At 40.1% G+C, this 6861-nt stretch overlaps 1 protein-coding gene and 1 long non-coding RNA gene across 2 annotated transcripts in view; one reads left to right on the forward strand and one right to left on the reverse strand.

Annotated features, from left to right (window-relative positions):
- Positions 1–6861, reverse strand: part of prss16 (serine protease 16) — an 11449-nt gene that overhangs the window by 2458 nt on the left and 2130 nt on the right.
- On the forward strand, positions 978–6207 carry LOC118341199. Its single transcript, XR_004797419.1, has 2 exons — positions 978–1118; positions 5102–6207. It is a non-coding gene; the product is annotated as an uncharacterized LOC118341199 (long non-coding RNA).

The following is a 6861-nucleotide window of genomic DNA, read 5'->3' on the forward strand; positions in this document are numbered from 1 at the left end:
TCCATTTAAAAAAAGTTAATTTAAGTCAGATTTGTTCTCAGGAAATAAACTGTAGATCCCACATAAAGGATGACTTGAGATTGTTTAATTATATGTTTCACTGTTAAATTCAGCTCTACATAATGCACTAAACAACGCCTATTTAAAGAACACCCTCTTTGAAATGTATTTAGCCTGTAATCCCTACAGTGTGCTCCTGTATCAGCATTTCTGTAAAGCACATGAAGCGTTGAATTGAAATTTACTACACTTTTCCAGTTTTGTTCAGTGCCTTGGAAGTAAGGGCCCTAGACAGATCAAAGATGAGGAAGGGTTCACTCTCTATCTGTGTCTGTGTTGTGTTTGGCTGAGCCCATTGTTTTCCTCCGGAAGGCTGCAGGCTGGAATGAAGGTCAGAGTAGCTTTGAACATGGATCTGCACTGTTCCACCCACACACTCCTGCTATCTTGAAGACACTATCGCACACATTCGGACCACATTCTCTTTGACTCGAGGAAGGTATCCAAGACGAAACTCACAGAGAATGGTGTACATGGTGTACTGACGTCAGATATCTTTCCTCCCTAGTTCATGGCACCGCAAAGTTATTATTTCCCCTAACTGCACTGCAGTTAGTCAGCAGTAAGAGGCTGACTTTCACTCCAGGTGGAAATGTTCCAAGGTTTTGTAATGTCGAGTTTTTCCCTTGAGAGCCTTGCTTTTTTTGCTTTTTAGAGTTTCATAAACTGTGAAATTTACTTTGGTTGAGACTCATCATTTCACTTTCAACCTCACAGAAACCTTTTTAAACAAATACTTTCACAAAGCACTTGACCAGAACTGGCATCATGCTTTATTTTGAAGATGAATTGGTACTTTTGCAGCGTCTCAAAATAGCCCTGTATGTTTAACTAGAGTTTTTGTGTATTATTGTGGTCTTTCTATAGCAGCCCAGGTTTAAGTGTCCAACCCATCCCTCCCTCTGTCTTTATGTTTTGACAGAGTACTTGGAGGTTGTGCGGCGTTCGTTGGCCTCAGAGAACGCAGAGTGCCCGTTACTGGTAAAAAAGGCTTCAGATACCCTTCTCGAGCGCCTGAAGGATCCCAAGACCTATGACAACATCACCAAAGACTTCAAGTACAGTGCTTAAACTCTCTGTAACTCATACCTTCTCTGTCCTGTAATTTCCAAAAAACTGCAAAATATGAGCTGACCAAACCTTTGGATGATGTACACCATCATTACAAGACTTCTTTCATATATCAAATAACTCTGTAATTGCACTTTCAAGCAGCTAACCAGCCAACCATGTAAAATAATTGGCCCTTGATTATCTGGTGAAGGATGACAATGGGAATTATGATTATCTTTCCACAATAACAAATGATTCTACAATACATAATAATATGTGATAAGATGGTCATCTGGGATACATCAAGATATCCGTGTAACTGAAGAGGAGAACACAGCCCTAAACTGTCAAAATTATTTTTTAAATATAATAATATACTAAATAATTTGCATTTACTGCATTTTTACTCTATTTTATCCCAGGCTTTGGCACAATTCATTTTCTATCATCAATTTAAAGGGTTTAAATTCCATAAATTATTCCACAAAACATCATAATGATGCTTTGCTTGCTTAGATTCTAGAGCTGCAACTAACATTATATACACAGTTTTATTATCAGTTACTCTGATGATTAGTTTTCTTGACGAATGGCTTTTTCTATAAACTGTTGGAAAATAGTGAAATATTGTAATTTCCCCTTAGGCAGAGGTCTTCAAGTTACTTGCTTTGTCCAATCAACACTCCAGACCCCCAAAATATTCAGTTTACTGTCATATATGACTAAGGACAGCTGCAAATCCTCACATCCTGGCAAAAGCTACGAGTATTGAATTGATTTAGAAATGAATGATATTTCTCCGTGGCATTGCTTCCCTTGACCTGGGATGCATCTTGTCTATTGACAAGTCTGCCATGATTCAGCCATAGTTTACCTACACAGGTGTTTGCAGTGAGCTGTGTGGGCAAACTGTACTGACTGACATCTCTCTCACTCTCCTGATGTTGTGATTGAAGTGACTGATCCACAGCTTAATTAGTTAATAAAGTTTGATAACCTCAGTAAACTCCCAGCAGAGCTCCACCTGTCTTAACTGAGCAGAGGACAGAATCAGACAGAATAAGTGAGCATGCAAAGAAGCAATGGACCTTTTCCTTGACTGATACTGGCCCAGGTGTAATTAATAACATTAACTATGTTTCTGTTACATTTTAAGTGTCCCAGCAAGCCCAAACAGTGAGTCAGCATGCACGTCGTCAGGGTACTGGAGTGGTAAACTAAAATGGAATACAGCCAAGATTAATGTTATTAATTACACCCGTGCTTTTCCTACCATAACATTACAATATGTGCTGTGGCAAGAAGGCCTATAGTGTGTCTTCACTGTCAAATAGCAAAAAATGATCATAGAGCATGACATTTAGGAGTTGTTTGTTTGTCAACAGAAACATGGGAATGATGAAGTAATCCTATCGTTGCAGGGTTCATAAAAGCCATTGCTTTCATAACTGACCTTTCTTAAGCCCCGCCCATTTTGGAACTGCGGTCAACTTCCTCCATTTGAATTCTGAAGATGGTTAAAAGATTAAAGCGACATTTACTCTTACGTAGTGACATCTTGAGTCAGCTAATGTTAGCAAAACGACAGCTAACTTGCTAGCTAATCTTCATTAATCATTAACAAGCGACTTAGCTTCCGCTTTGCTAACATCAGCTATCATATGCAACTAGCTAATGATTGATGTGGATCAGCTAGCTAGTTAGCTAGCATTTTTGTAACATTATCTTATTTAAGATGCAACTATATATATTTCACTTTTATCTTTTAACCACGGACGAGCCTAGCACAGAGCATATCTGAGGAAAGGAAAGGAGAAAGTTGACTTCTCTCAGTGATATTGTAGTTTTGGGACAATCATGAGAGTATGTGCATAATGTATCACCTTTGTTTTGGGAGGACAAGCTTAGCTTAGCATTAAGGCCCAGTCAATTACACTACAAAGTTAACTAAATACACCTACCAGCACCTCTATAATGTACTTATTTACACATAATATCTCATTTGTTTAATCCATAAAAACACAGACCAATTTGTATCCATAGAAATGCAGTGAGTGCCTGTAATCTTTGCTGGTTGCCTGGCAACCTAACAGTGACAACAAGGCTTAAAACCACACGCTGTCATTTTTAAATTTAGGATTTTGTACAGAGCCAGGCTTTTAGGCTAAGCTAAACGAACTAGCCTTAGCTTCATATTAACTATATAGTTATCAAAAGGATATCAATAGTATATCTAACACTCAGAAAGAAAAGGTTTTGAGTTATTCCTTTAATCATTTTCGGTCAGTAAGTGGGGCTACATTTGAAGCAGCACAGTTGGATGTGAGCGGTCATAGCGTCAGTGTAACAACAGGTGGACTCTAGTGATACCTGGAGCTATGTGAGAGGTTCAAAGAGCAGGGAGGGTTGTCTTGGGTCCTGGTTGAGTCGGGTCCTGTTACAGCTTCATGAGCATCCCTCAAGCTTTTTTGGACTGAGCCTGGGACTCACTGGAATGTGGGGCATGCTCCAGAGAGGAATACAATGGGCAGATATCAAAATAAAGCCAGCCAGTGTCACCCATTGTTATAGGATGGATGTGATCCAGTTTATTTACATCTGTTCATTGTAGAATCGATCAGCACTGCATTGGTTGTCGATGGAAAGCGTCTAAACCAAACTAAACATTTTAATCATATTCCACACATTGTGTTTATTAGTGTCATTATCATTGTAGTCAAAGGTTTCAATGAATGGCTTTTTTTATTTTCTCAGCTCCTTGTTTCACTAATCCCCCTCTTCATTTTTCATCCATTGATTTCAGTTTTAAGCATGAAGTTATTCTTAGCATGCTTGTGCTACGTGTGCAGTCATTGTGGCCGTCTCTGGTGTCATTTTATATTTGCGTATTTTAGGTTTGTATAGTGACTGTAAGGTCAGTCAACATGATGTGGTTAGTCTCGCAGAAGTAATACCGCCATGGAGACACACTAAAGCCCTGTCTTTGTGTCAGCTCTGCCGCAACCACACTGGACACCTTTTATTTTAGCTCCTTGCAGATCACGCAGACCGTAGATTCAGACATGTCCTCATGCAGGCACAAAGGTCACACAGGTGGTTTGGAGCCTTGTCCAGCTTCCAAACCACAATGCCTCAGAGAAAACAGTACTTGCGTCCTGATTTCATCATGAAGGAGGCATCGTCACTGCACACACACACACACAACACAACACACCACACCACACACACACACACACACACACACACACACAGATGAAATTACCAGATAAAGACAGACAGTAAAGGAAGCTGTAATTTTACCATAACACATCATAAATGCCTGAACCAAATTTCATTTCAGACAACTCAAAAACACCAAATATGTCAACCTCATGGTGACCAAATATGTCAACCTCATGGTGGCGCAAAAGGAATAGTCAGGGGGTCAGCAATGTCAGTACGATGCATCTTTTGGGAACCAATGAATGTCTGTATAAAATTTCATGGCAGTCCGTCTAATATTTGTTGAGATGTTTTAGTCTGGACCAAACTGGCGGAAGGATATTGCTGTCCCTAGAGCCTATCATGACTAATACATTTTTTTTATTCCATATTTGGAGAGAAAGTTGGTCAACACAGTCCATCCTTATCCCTGGTGGCCGGGTACTTCTCTAAAGATGTGCAACTCTTTTGTCTTGCTGGTTCTCATACACAAGAAGCCATAAACACTTGCAGGTGGCTAATTGTTGTACTTTCAGTGAAATTACCTAGAGGTTTAATTTCCTGACAACACAGGAAAAGAGAAAATATGACAAGATGCACTGTACAAATGCCAAAACTCCAATTTGCCTTTCTGTCTCCCCCACATTCCCTCCCTTTCTCCACCTCTGTTTTCCCGCAATTTTCCCTCCTCCTCCTCCTCCTCTTCTTCATCATTTCCCTCCCTTCCTTGCTTTCTTTTTTCTGTTCCTCCTTCCTCCTCCATCTGTTCTCTCCTCTCCCCCTCCAGCCTGTGTTCCAAACTGCAAATCCAGACAGAAATGGACTCTGCCTACTTCCTGGAAACTCTGGCTGGCAACTTTATGGATGTGGTCCAGTACAATGAAGACAACAGGGGCTTTGAGGTGAGGGGTAACAGACACGTGCCAAACAACATCGTAAAACATCATAAAACATGGATTTTGGGAGCAGATGCTGATCACTTCAGGCCAACAGTTGCTGTCCTTAAATCAGGTTGTTTTCATGCCAAAATAAGTATTCATTACTCATAAAGAGTATATAGACTGTCATAAGATATTAAAACTCTTTACTGCATATCACACTAATGATGGTTATTAGCTGCATAAAGGAATAGTTCAACATTTTAGGAGCTATGCCCTTTCAGTGTCTTGCCCAAGAATAGGTCGATACCACTCTCATATCTCCGCACTACTTATGACACTACAGCCAGTGTCTGGTTAGCTTAGCTTAGTATAAAGACTGGAAGCAAAATCCGCCTACCAGCACTGAAGACGAGCTAGCTGTTTCCAGTCTGTTCTTTTAAAGGATAATTTCAGCCATATTTTCAATGTAAAACCTTTTTTCCTAATCACGCTGATTAATTCTAGCTACATTTTCATCAGTTGCATTATTTTAGATCGACTTGCATAGCTCGCCAGTACAGTCCTAGCACTGAAAAATCAATCTCTATAATCCCCCAAGCATGTCTTTACAATTTAATATTTATATACTGACATGAAAAGAGAAATATGAAGGGAAAACTTCCAGGTTGAAAATAGCAGGAGCTGAGCTTTGAGGCAGGTTGAAATTTTTATAGACTGACCTGAGAAATGATTCGAGTATCTCCTTAGGGGTGACAGACAACTGATATAGAAACACCATATCAGATATGACATAATTTATGCATGGTGAACTGAGATAGAAGGAAGGGAGAGTTTGTGTAGAGCCTTTGTAGGTCAGGAGTTGACCTAATATCCAGTCTTGGTTGAGTGGAAGGCAGTTATGAGGTGTAGGAGGGTTACAGACAGGCCAAGCAGTATACTGAAACACAATAAACCCTGCATTGTTTAACAGCGAGAGGCCCAGAGATGCTGCCTTTTTAAAAAAAAAAAAAAAGGCTCCTGGGGCTGCTTGCTTGCTTACTTGGTCTGTATCTCTATATGAGAAGTGGAGCCTCTCACCTACATACATTATATTTGGATTGTGACTCAGCAAAGAGGGGGGCCAACTGAGATAAGATAACAAAGGTGGGAAGTAGCATTTGACTTATTAACATTGCCCAAAGTATCTGAAACACAATACGAACCCACTCTGAAAACACCCTGACTCAGTAATTCCTTTTGTAGTGGTAATTTAAACAACCAAAAATCTTTACTCTCTGATACAACACAAGGGTAGGGTGTGTCTGTATAACCTTTTGTATTTACTCTGCACACAAACAACTGTGTGAGCTCCTAATCTGATCAGTTTTGTTGTGAAGATTTCAGATGACGCTTCTTTTCAGTTTATTTACCAGCAACCCTGGCATTAGCTGCCCCAAAGCTGAGGTGGACAGATTTGTGTACTGGTGTGATGATCATCATTTCCACATCAGTGTCTGTAAAACTGAGGTCTCAGTTCAGTTTGCAAGCGGCCATGACATCAGACACTACAAATATTAAGGGGTACACAAAGACAGCAATGTTGCAAATGTCTGTGCATGCGTAGATTCTGGCGGGGGGGAATTTCAGGGGACACGCCCCCCTTAATTTAGGCAGAGGACTTCTATTT

The sequence above is a fragment of the Morone saxatilis genome, unplaced genomic scaffold (genome assembly GCF_004916995.1).
Source record: "Morone saxatilis isolate NCDOM2014 unplaced genomic scaffold, NCSU_SB_2.0 Contig8, whole genome shotgun sequence".
NCBI classification, from domain to species: Eukaryota; Metazoa; Chordata; class Actinopteri; family Moronidae; genus Morone; species Morone saxatilis.